The sequence below is a fragment of the Babylonia areolata genome, chromosome 24, assembly GCF_041734735.1.
Source record: "Babylonia areolata isolate BAREFJ2019XMU chromosome 24, ASM4173473v1, whole genome shotgun sequence".
Taxonomy (NCBI): Eukaryota; Metazoa; Mollusca; class Gastropoda; order Neogastropoda; family Buccinidae; genus Babylonia; species Babylonia areolata.
In genome coordinates, this window is record NC_134899.1 from 35,933,105 (window position 1) to 35,944,899 (window position 11,795).

The following is an 11,795-nucleotide window of genomic DNA, read 5'->3' on the forward strand; positions in this document are numbered from 1 at the left end:
CTTTCATTTTTTCTAATTTGTGTGCATGCATGAATATATTCATTCCATCATGATGGTGACAACAGCTGTTGTATAAGTTCAGTTTCAGTTTCACTTTCTCAAGGAGGCGTCACTGCGTTCGGACAAATCCATACACGCTACACCACATCTGTTGCGCAGATGCCTGACCAGCAGCATAACCCAACGCGCTTAGTCAGGCCTTGAGTGCATGCTTACATATTTGTGTACCTATGAAAGTGGATTTCATTTTACGTAATTTCGCCAGAGGACAACACTCTCGTTGCCATGGGTTCTTTTTCAGTGCGCCAAGTGCGTGCTGCACACGGGACCTCGGTTTATCGTCTCATCCGAAAGACTAGACGCTCAGTTTGATTTTCCAGTCAAACTTAGGAGAAAGGGCGAGAGCGGGATTCGAACCCACACCCTCACGGACTCTCTGTATTGGCAGCTGAGCGTCTTAACCATTCTGCCACCTTCCTCCTCAAGTGATATTGGTGATGGTAGTAGCCACGGCTTTAGTCATCCGGTTGTCGATATTGATGACATCTCTCTCTCTCTCTCTCTCTCTCTCTCTCTCTCTTTCATCCATCTGTGAATCTGTGTGTGTGTGTGTGTGTGTGTGTCGTTGTGTGTGTGCGCGTGTGTGTGTTCTTTATCATATTCTTTCTGCAGGACTTGTTTGTTTTGTTTTGTTTCTCATTCTCCCCTTTCCATTAAATATTTTTATGTATGTTATTGTAACTAATGTAGATTAGCAAGGACAGATTGGAAGAATGGGCCATGCCTAAAATCTTAATTCATTCTTGAATAAAAAAAAAAAACGTTTCGAGTTCTGAGTTCTCTCTCTCTCTCTCTCTCTCTCTCTCTCTCTCTCTCTCTCTCTCTGTGTGTGTGTGTGTGTGTGTGTGTGTGTGTGTGTCTGTCTGTCTGTCTGTCTGTCTGTCCGTGTCTCTGTCTGCCTGTCTGTCTCTGTCTCTCTCTCTCGTTCACTGTACTATCATTTCACTCTTGCCCCAAACCGGGCCACACTCCACATGGTACGTAGTGACTAGATCAGGTGATAGTTTTACACAGCACGATCTACTGATGATTATCTAAACGACACTATAGCATGCACCCACTGACACTGAAGCCACCCACCCATACCCATACCCATACGTACCGCAGAAATTCCACTGGCTCGCCGGCTGGTCTCTGCCAAATATACGAAGATATAATATTATACTTTTGGCAAGGGTATGTCACATATGAATAGACCGAAATATAGGAAGACTCAGTCGCGGCGCGACAGTAGCATCGTCTAGCACCATTGTATAATATGTAGCTACAGTACGGTTTAGCATGTGCACCTAAATCATCCGCGAGCGGATAGGATCGACGTACTATCATCTAAGTTGAGAGATAAGTTTGAATGATTGGTGGCATATGATTAAATTGTTAGCTTTTACTTGTAGCTACTGTTCATTACCTTATATAATATTATTTACATTGTAAAGCGTTGCAAATAATCATAACCTTTTCAAAGTGCATCATAACAAAAGTTTTGACCTTTTAAAAAGCAGTGAGGTCAAGAATGACGCTCATTCAGTCATGCAGCAAATAATCAGAGTATACAAAGACTTCAATTTTCTCCACTCAAGCAAAATCAAGGGGGTGTACTCACGTTAAAAGTGGTTCCTGTTGAAAACCAGCGGTTCCCGGCATACCGGACATGAGAATGAATATTTCCACGTCTCAGCGCACAGTAAATGTCAGTATTGTTGAGACCTACCGAAGCTTATCGAAGATATATAGAAAGGTGAATATTACAGACTGTGAAAATGTATTCCTGAATGTAGGAGCGAATGGGCATGAATGAACAAATAGAAATGATAAATAAGTAAACAGATAAATGATAATCAATAGAGAAACCAGTGATAAACTGTTATGGTGAGTTGTGTGTGTGTGTGTGTGTGTGTGTGTGTGTGTGTGTGTGTGTGTTTCAGTGCGCCGTGTGTGATCGTGTGCGTGTATGCGTGCGACTGCGTGCGCTCGTGTGTGTGTGTGTGTGCCGGTGTGTTTGTGTATCTGTCAGTCTGTCTGCTTCTCTCTAGCGCGCGCACAAACACACACACACACATAAAAACACACTTTTTTTTTTATCTCCCAAAAAAACGATAATAGATCGAGACTTCCCACAAGACGCGAACATTCACGAGTGTGAAATCAACACAGCGCCTTGACTCTGCGCCAGTACAATTCATCCGGTCTCCCCCCCCCCCCCCCCCCCTTCGTCCCCCTGCTCCCCCCCCCCCCAGCCCCCGACCCCCTCCGCCCCCCGAACCCCCCTCCCCACCACCCCCTATCCCCAACCCACACCACCAACTCCCCATCCATTCACCCATCGATCCCCTTCAGCCCCAAACTCTATACTTACACACTCCTACCACCACCTCAACCCTCGCCTTCCTTCCACCCCTTCCATTGTGTCCCACCACCCCCACCTTCACCATACCCCATGCAGGAATCCCTTTTCACAATATCCGGCATGGTTTGTTCAAAGGGTTAATAATACTGTCGGGTCGGACGTTCTTAACCTGCTGTGGCAGCAAAACTGAACAGAGACCGACAGAGGAAAGACAAGACTCTACCTCTGCCAATTAGGATCGTTTGATGTGCATATTCCCACGGCGTAGCGACAGTTCGTATGTGTGTCGATAACTGCTCTGTGTGTTTTTTTGGAATCGTGTGGTGTTTTTCTGTTGATGTTTTTTTTTTTTCCCCGTTTGTGGGAGACAGCTTGAAGAGTGTAAGCCTGATAATAATTAGTTTTCTTCCTTTTTGTATAATTTTGTGGTTGTTGTTTTTAACAAAACTTTGTGTGATCCAAAATAGAGTGACAAAACTTTGTGTGATCCAAAATAGAGTGATTTTCTCTGTACGCGCGCGCGTGCGTGTGTGTGTGTGTGTGTGTGTGTGTGTGTGAAGTGATGGAATTATTTTCAAAAACTGAGCTTACGACTGAAAGCATCGTAAACGATTTACTGAAGAACATCATGCAGTAGTATTTCCGGTCCGTGAAAATCAAAAGTGAAAACAATGCACTTCTTTAAACTTCCAGCCAATGCTGTTTCACCCTTTTTCTCCTCAGATTGAATCGCAAACAAGAGAGGCAAGGCCTTCAAGTCTCGCTTGTGATACACTTTTTTAAAAATCCAAGCTTTTTATGTATTGAGTATAATTTCAAAATGTAATGTTTAAGATGAGAAAGATCAGTTTAAAGTAAATTAACTCCCCTAGCATTAATTACAGAGTAATTTCCCTTTTTTACTATCTGCACCAAAAACGTTTGCAAAATAAATAAAACTTCCATGCTAGCAAAAGAAGTTCCTGTTTGAACAGAAAATGATAATAGTGACTGCTCTTGTTGTTGGGTCAGAATATCAGATCAAAGTGCCAAGTTTTGAGAATACAAAAAATATAAATATAACAGTAAATGCAGTTTGCGTATAATTAGACTTCTTTTTTTTTTCTTTTTTTTTGGTGCCCATCCCAGAGGTGCAATATTGTTTTAAACAAGATGACTGGAAAGAACTGAATTTTTCCTATTTTTATGCCTAATTTGGTGTCAACTGACAAAGTATTTGCAGAGAAAATGTCAATGTTAAAGTTTACCACGGACACACAGAAACACACACACACACACACACACACACAACCGAACACCAGGTTAAAACATAGACTCACTTTGTTTGCACAAGTGAGTCAACAAGGTAAATAAAAAGACGCAAGGGAAGAAACAGACAAAATTCGCTTAATTTTTTTTAAATGAAGGCACGACTTCATATATAGCAAAATGTTTTCTTCAAGGTGTTTACCACCAATAAAAAGCTTCTGGTGTACGACCATCATTGGTATCTGCTGCTTAGCATTATTCATGGTTCGTGCCTGGTGTGTCTGAGTTTCCACTGAACTCAGACACTACGGGTTACAGTGACCCTTTTCGTATGTGTTTGTTTGATCTTCTACAAGTGTATAAAACACGACTGTGGTTCTGGTATAGCAAGTCTGGGAAATGAGGGGGGTTAGGGGTGGGGGGGGGGGGGGGGGGGGGCAAAAGCTTCAGTCTAAACCCAGCAGGCGCTGTTGGATGTTGTATAATGATATAGTTTCTTGTGTTGTTTACACTTCAGTAACAACAGGTAGTGTGTTATTGGGTTGGTTTTTGTTTGTTTGTTGTTGGGTTTTGTTTGTTTTTTTATGTGGGTTTTTCCATTTTTTTTCTTGTGTGTGTGTGTGTGTGTGTGTGCGTGTGTGTGGTCCCCATTCCCCACCGGAGTTCCTCGATCTCAAGCAGTTAAGAAGGGGGAAGTACCCGGACCAACCTCCAGCCATTATAGGAAGCCATCGCTCCACATGAAAGCTTGTGATTGTGTTGACACACTGGACCAGAGAGAACAAAGTGTCCGGCTGAGAGTTCCATAACATAATTCGGTGATTGAACACGGAGCAGAGAGCGCGTGAGGGGTGTTCTGTGGATTCCTGTTAAGTTGTTTGTATTATCACAGCCGACTACTATACCTCCTCGTATGGGTTACGTCGCAGCAGCGTTACAGGTTAAAGGGTGAAGTATATTGGATGACATTTCCACGGGGTTACAAGAAGGGCAGCAAAACATGTGTTGTTCCTGTACCTATCTATAATGACCGTAGTTGTAGTAGTAATAGTAGTAGTAGTAGCTGGAGGAGGAGGAGGAGGAGCAGTACTCTGTATTGTATTGTATTGTATTGTATTGTTTTGTTTTGTATTACTCTTTTTTGTCACAACACATTTTTTATGTGTGAGATTCAGCCTGCTCTCCCCAGGGAGATCATATCGCTATACTGAGAGCGCCACCCTTTTTATTTATTTTTCTTATTTTTTTCTGCCTGCGAGTTATTTCTTTTCCTACCAAAGTGATTTTTTTTTTAACCGAATTTGGCCAGGAACAACTATTTTGTGACCGTGGATTCTTTTTATGTGCGCTAAGCGCATGCTACACACGGGACCTCGGTTTATCGTCTCAGGTCTAGACCACCATGAAAGGAGAGGAAGAAAATGCTGGCGAGTATGATGAGAATCGAACCAGTGTGGACAGATTCTCTCGCTTCTTAGGCGGTTGTCGTCGTCGTAGTAGTAGTAGTGGCAGCAGCAGCAGCAGTAGCACCAACAGTAATAGTAGTAGTAATAGTTGTAGTAGTAGTAGTAGTGGCAGCAGCAGCAGCAGTAATAGTAGTAGTAATAGTTGTAGTAGTAGTAGCAGCAGCAGCAACAACAGCAGTAGTAGCGGTGGTGGTAGTAGTAGTAGTAGTAGCAGTAGTAGTGGTAGTAGTAGTGGCAGTAGCAGCAGTAGTACTGAGTAGCAGCAGCAGTGTAGAAAGAATAAAACATCGTCATTATTAACGACAACAGTAACAACAACACGCAACAAAAATGTTCCCTTCCCTCCAGTGAAAATAATCAAAATGAAATAAGGATAAGAAGAAAGGGAAAAGATAAACAAGAAGAGAACAGCTGCAAAAACAGAAGAAGAAGAAGAAGAAGAAGAAGAAGAAGAAGAAGATCAACAACAACAACAGCAACAACAACGATAGAAACAATAACAAAACAACAACAACAGCAATACCAACAATGCAATTAAAATTATTAAAAAAAAAAAAATAATAATAAAAAAACATTGCCAACAAACAACAACAAAAACAAAAGCAGCAATAACTATAACACCAACAGGAGAAAAAAAAATCACCCACAAAACCAACCAACAATCAATTACAATTATTAAGCCCCTCCCCCATATATATCATAACAGCTACACATGTCATTTGCCACACAGTCCATCGATGGATACCAATTCCACACAGATTCTGTGGGCCCGGCGGGCAGTTGAATGCTGGCACCATGGTGACAGCCTTCCACAGAGCTGCTTGGAATCCAGAGAGATGGTGGATAATTGCAGCTTCGACTGCCGCTAAGAAATCTTCTTTGCTTTGCTACCATCCCTGTGGTACCGTAGGCACAGAGAGAGAGAGAGAGAGAGAGAGAGAGAGAGAGAGAGAGTGTATGACTTGAGGGACGGTGATGTGGAAGGTTCTCTTGTGTAAGATATGTTCCCCATGGCGTTTTTTGTGTGATTTTTGTTTTGTTATTGTTATTGTTGTTGCTGTTGTTTTTGTTGCTGTTATTATTTTTCTGTTTCATTTTGTCGTTTGTTTCAAATAACATTGGCTGTTGACGTGTTGTTGTAGGGTTGGTTTTTGTTGTTGTTGTTTTGTTTGTTTGTTGTTGTTGTTTTTTGTTTGTTTGTTTTGTTTGTTTGTTTTGTTTTGTTTTTGTTTTCTTTGTTTGTTGTCTTTTGTCTCCGTTTCTTTTTCCTTCCTTTATTTGTTCCTTGCTATATGTATTTATTCTGTCTGCACCTACCTATTTGTTCTATCCTTTTCGTTCTTCCTTACTTTCTTCTTTCCTCCCTCCCTTCTATTTTCCATTTTTCTCCCTTCAATTTTCTGTTCCTTTTCCTCTCTCAGTCATCCATTCATTCATTTATATTTGTTGGTGTATTTTGCCACACCTGTGTGTGTGTGTGTGTGTGTGTGTGTGTGTGTGTGTGTGTGTGTGTGTGTGTCTGAATATACATCAGCATCTGTTTCCCCTGCTCAATAATAAACATTTATATTCACTTTAGACCCTTGATTCTGTCTGATAAAACGCGCAGAAATATTCTGTCATCCATCGAGCTTTGGCCTTCCCACTCCCACAGACGTACTTCGAACATAATTGCCCCCCGGGGTAGATCTGACTTGGGTACATTTTCTTCGCGTGGCACACTGGTCATGTGTCCTCGGATCCTGTCACAACAAAGGGATTGTGCGAACGGTCAATGTCGTCAGTGACTGATGGCACCTGCACGGGGGATGTGACGACTGGAGAAAAACCTCTCCTCTCGTACACAAACATCCTCAGACCACACAGTGGCAGTGATGCGTGTACGAGGTATAGTCAGTAAAAGAGTGTGATACGGTGGGATAGTACCCACCACTTTGTATGCCACCATGCAGTCAGTTGTCAGCAGTGATTATTTACGACTGAGAATTTTGTGATACATGCTTGAGAAAGGTACAGTTGAAAAAAACAACAAACAACAACAACAACAACAACAACAACAGAAAACCATGACTGACGTAATCTAGACTAAGAAAAATGTTGTATCTATAATCATTTTGTTTTATTATCTATTGAGTGTTTGAAGGGCATTCTATATTTTCTGTTTCCCCTCTTTTTGTGCGTGTTGGTTCTTCTAAAGACAATATTATCGATTGCCCATAAAAATCATATTAGTTTCCAGAAATGCCGGATAAAATCAGTTGTGCATTGTTACAATTTCAGTAAATGTTGATTTTTTTTCCATCTAGGCATAAGCAACAAGTCTAAGAAGAACAAGAGCAACAAAAAGACAAAAAGAACTATTTATTTATGTAATAGACCAGATTACCATTGCAATCATAATTAATCATAATCATTGGACGCATTATAAGTGTGCAATCCATGCTGTTTTTTGTGTTTTTTTAATGTTTTTGTTTTGGAATCAGTGATTCAATAACTACGAAAATCCGTCTGTTGGAAGTTTTTAATATGTCATGAAAACACTTCAGATCGTGCATATATTCTCTGTAAGTCAAAATCGCAGCGTATCTGATGAAACATTTATTTCTTGTCGTCTCACTTTCAGTGATTTTTTACCAAAGTATAATGATTCATCTAATTCATTTTGTCGAGCTCGCTATAGGCTTACAAACATTTTCTGATTGCGTACATTTAACAATTTATGCAACGTGAAGGATACAAGTTGTCGACATGGTTAATGAACAGGTCTAACAATAATCTCAGCCTAAAACTTAGGAACTGACGCGAAAGAGATTTTGTTCGGTTATTTTTGTTTGTTAGTGGTATTCTGGGGTGTTCTTGATTGTTTGCTTATTAGTATTTTCTTGTTTGTCAATTGCAAGTGGTGTGAAGTCTAATATTTTCTCTCTAAATTTGCTAGAAGGTGTGCATCACAATTTGTCTCCAAAGCAACTGCAGCAGCAGCAACAACAACGATATGGTGACGATGATGACTTTTCCTTACAAATAAACGTAGTGAAAGATACCACACAATGTGTTGTCTTCAAATCTGAGTAGCAAACAAATCAGCTTGGAGAACACGGCGTTTCCTCAAGCCATGTTCATTTAATCAAACGAAGAAACATTCCGTGGTTTTGTCCACAACATGGCGTTGAGGCTTCCGGTTTTAAGACGCACGAGACAGAATGAGGAGGCGGTGACATCAGCGAACAAGAACACGACTACTGCTGGTGAACAGGACACGATTTCGCACGCTAAACTGAGGCACCCATGCCAGCTGGAAGCCAAGGAGAATAAAGAAGAAAACAACAATGATGCTCGTGGCCGTAGAAGTTCCAAACCTACACAGGAACAGGAGAAGGAGCAAGAGGAGGAGGAGGAGGGGAAGGGGGTAGAAGAGGAGAAAGAGTTTCAGTCAGGTGGGTGTTCTGTTTCAGTGTATGTGTCTGTCACTGACTCTTGTCTTGTCTGTTTGTCTGTCTGCCAGTCTGTTTATCTCTAACTCTGTGTGTGTGTGTGTGTGTGTGTGTGTGTGTGTGCACTGAATGTACATGAATCGTGAACTTTCTCTCTCTCTCTCTCTCTCTCTCTCTCTCTCTCTCTCTTTGTATGCGCGCGCGCTTGACAGCACGTGACGTATGTCTGTCAGTTTGTCTGTCTGTGTGAATCTGTATTTTGATTCACCGGGGGGTGGGGGGGGGGGGGAGGAGGGGGGGTAATTGTGGAGTGTGGGGTGAGTGTGTATCTGTGTATACATATGTGTGCGTGTTCCTACGTGTGTGCGTGCGTGCGTGTGTGTGTGTGTGTGTGTGTGTGTGTGTGTGTTTGTTCGTGTGTGGATGCATGTCTCATTCATTCTTTCAATCCTCACTCAACCGCTTCCTGAATGAGTAATCACCCCCACCCCACGACCCCTCCCACCACCTCCCTTCCCCGCCACACCCACCCACTCCACCACCGCCTTTCGTTCCTCAGACGAGAACGAAGAAGAGGAAGTGACGCCAGACAAGGGGCAGGTGACGTCACCCACCGTGATGACGTACCGTCGCGCGGCCCGGCGTCTGGGCGTGATTCCCCTGAGGAGGGTGCAGTCGGAATTCGGCAAGGAGAGAATGTCCTTCCGCAACCTGACCTTGACCTCCAGGGACATGAAAGCCACCTGCACTGCCTTGCTGGTGAGGTCACGATGACGATCAGTAATGTCGATGATGATGATGATGATGATGATGACGATGCTGATGTCTATTTTTAGCCTCCTAAATTCTGGGACCTATTTCAACGAAAAATGTTCGCGTGTTTTAAGATGCAGGCATAGTATGAGAAATGACATGTTGCGTGTTATAGACCCTTCTTATCGAGAATTAGCCATAATACGACACGAAATGATCTCGTAACATGAGCCCGAGCCGACACTTGTGGTCTTACACTGCGATGTTTTTTGTTTACCTATTCATGGTTTGCGGCGCCATAAACGGAATGAGCAAGATGGCGGCGCGTTAGTTTAGCAACTGATTACGCATTACAGCTGAGTAAAATTGACCCATAGAGTCGAAAACCACTGAAAATGGGTTACAACATTGACTAATGGTTACTTCGTTATGCGCGAAAATTACCGGTAAAATATGTTTCTGAATTTAGGACGCTAAAATAACGATCGATAATAATGATGCATTGAGGGTCGTATTGAAGATGAAAACGACAATGACGACGATGATGACTATTATAAAGATGACTGTTGCGGTGATATTGATTAAGATGATGATGATAAGGATGATTCGCGGTAATTATGGTAGTCAGGTTTAACGTTCGCGGGTAGATGTGAGGAACAAATATGATGATGATGATGATAATAGTGATGACCACGACGATGGAATGTATGATAAGATTCACGGCACTGATTCGTAGTCATGATTTCTAAAAAAAAAAAAAATCTTTTTGAACACTTGTAATGACACTTTTTTTTTCCTCTTCAATCTATACCAGCGAGAACGAGATGTTGTGGAGCTGGATTTCTCAGGGAATTACATTGGTAGTCGTGAGTGTGACTACCTTCTGTGTGTCCTCTCCAGAGCCGACAACATTGAGAAGCTGGTGCGTGTCAGTCTCTCTGTCTCAGTCTCTGTCTGTCTGTCTGTCTGTCTCTCTCTCTCTCTCTCTCTCTCTCTCTCTCAAGGAGCAAGTGTGTTTGTATGTTTGTATTGTGTTTTATTGTGTGTGTGGCGTGTGTTTGTCGTGTGTGTGTGTGTGTGTGTGTGTGACGGTGTGTACGTGTGTGTGTGTGAATGATAGGTATACGTGTCAGTCAACAAATCATCCAACCATTCAGTAAACAACCGACCATCCTACATTAATTTTATCAGTTTTGTTTGTTTGCTTAATCCTCCATGGTAAACAGGATGTGTCCAACAACAGCCTGAATGGACGGGCGATTCGCAGTCTTTCAACCTACCTCTGTGACACGGAAACCCTTACCTTCTTGGATATCTCAGGTAAGTTTCTTGGATATCTCAGGGTATCTCAGGTAAGTTTCTTGGATATGTCAGGTAAGTTTAAAACAGAAACACGGGCACACACACGCGCGCGCGCACACACACACGCGTAGGGCCTACTCACACACACACACACACACACACACACACACACGCAAACACACACACACACACACACATATATATATATATATATATATATATATATATACATATATGCATATGTATATATTTATACATGCATATGTGTGTAAGTATGTGTGTATGTATTGAAGAGGCTTACATGCACATCAAAGTGTAATGACATTTGACATCGGGATATGAAAGAAAAACAGTTAATGAAAACAATTATAAACGTATGCTCCGCAGACATATTGGTGGTTTTATTACGTGTATTGTTTAAGGATGTGTACAGTATTATTGTTACTATGTATTATATTAGTAAATATTACGCCCTACGATTCATATTTTCTCGTTGTATTTTATCAGTAATAAAACTGTTTATTTGATCGTCTTCTTCATCATCATCATCTTTTTCTTCTTCTTCAGGGAACAAACTCATCGACTCGGATGCACAGAGTGTGGCAAATTTTCTGGCGGTAAGAGTTAACTGTGAACAGTCTTTTTTTTACCAGTCTGCCAGCGAGCGTGTCTGTCTGTCTGTTTGTCTGTCTGTCCAACTGTCGTAAGAAATGAATCTACATCTACACAGATTAAGTGTAAACGTTAATACTGGTTATTCTTTGTGGGCTATTTGCAAATATGTGTGTGTGTGTGTGTGTGTGTGTGTGTGTGTGTGTGTTCTCCATTTTTCATGTCTGTGTGAATATTCTGTCTGTCTGTATATTTGTCAGTCTGTATATAATATGTGTACCTCCTGTTTTCGAAAATTATCAGCAAAACTACAAATAACAATGAACGGACCTCAGACGAAGAGTTTGTAGCAGCATCGTTCATAATAACAGCAATAGTATACATGTTTGTGTCAAAGCAAAAAGTTTCGGAAGTGTGTGTGTGTGTGTGTGTGTGAGTGTTTATGTGTGTGCGAGTCTGTCTGTCTGCCACTCTCTCTTTCTCTGCTCTGTCATTCTCTGATCTAACACATTTTAATAATGAGTAAGAGAGGCGATTTTCCTCACAAGCGAATTTTATTAATTAATTAATTTA

General features: G+C 41.6%; 1 pseudogene across 1 annotated transcript in view; it reads left to right on the plus strand.

Moving 5' to 3' along the window:
• The first annotated feature begins 6,895 nt into the window (after window positions 1-6,895).
• The window catches only part of LOC143298622 (uncharacterized), a 50,718-nt pseudogene continuing 45,818 nt past the window's right edge, over window positions 6,896-11,795 (plus strand). The window contains exons 1-5 of the transcript XR_013057427.1: window positions 6,896-7,001; window positions 9,115-9,314; window positions 10,123-10,230; window positions 10,535-10,628; window positions 11,178-11,227. The product of XR_013057427.1 is annotated as an uncharacterized LOC143298622 (transcript). The remainder of the gene's footprint in view (window positions 7,002-9,114; window positions 9,315-10,122; window positions 10,231-10,534; window positions 10,629-11,177; window positions 11,228-11,795) is intronic.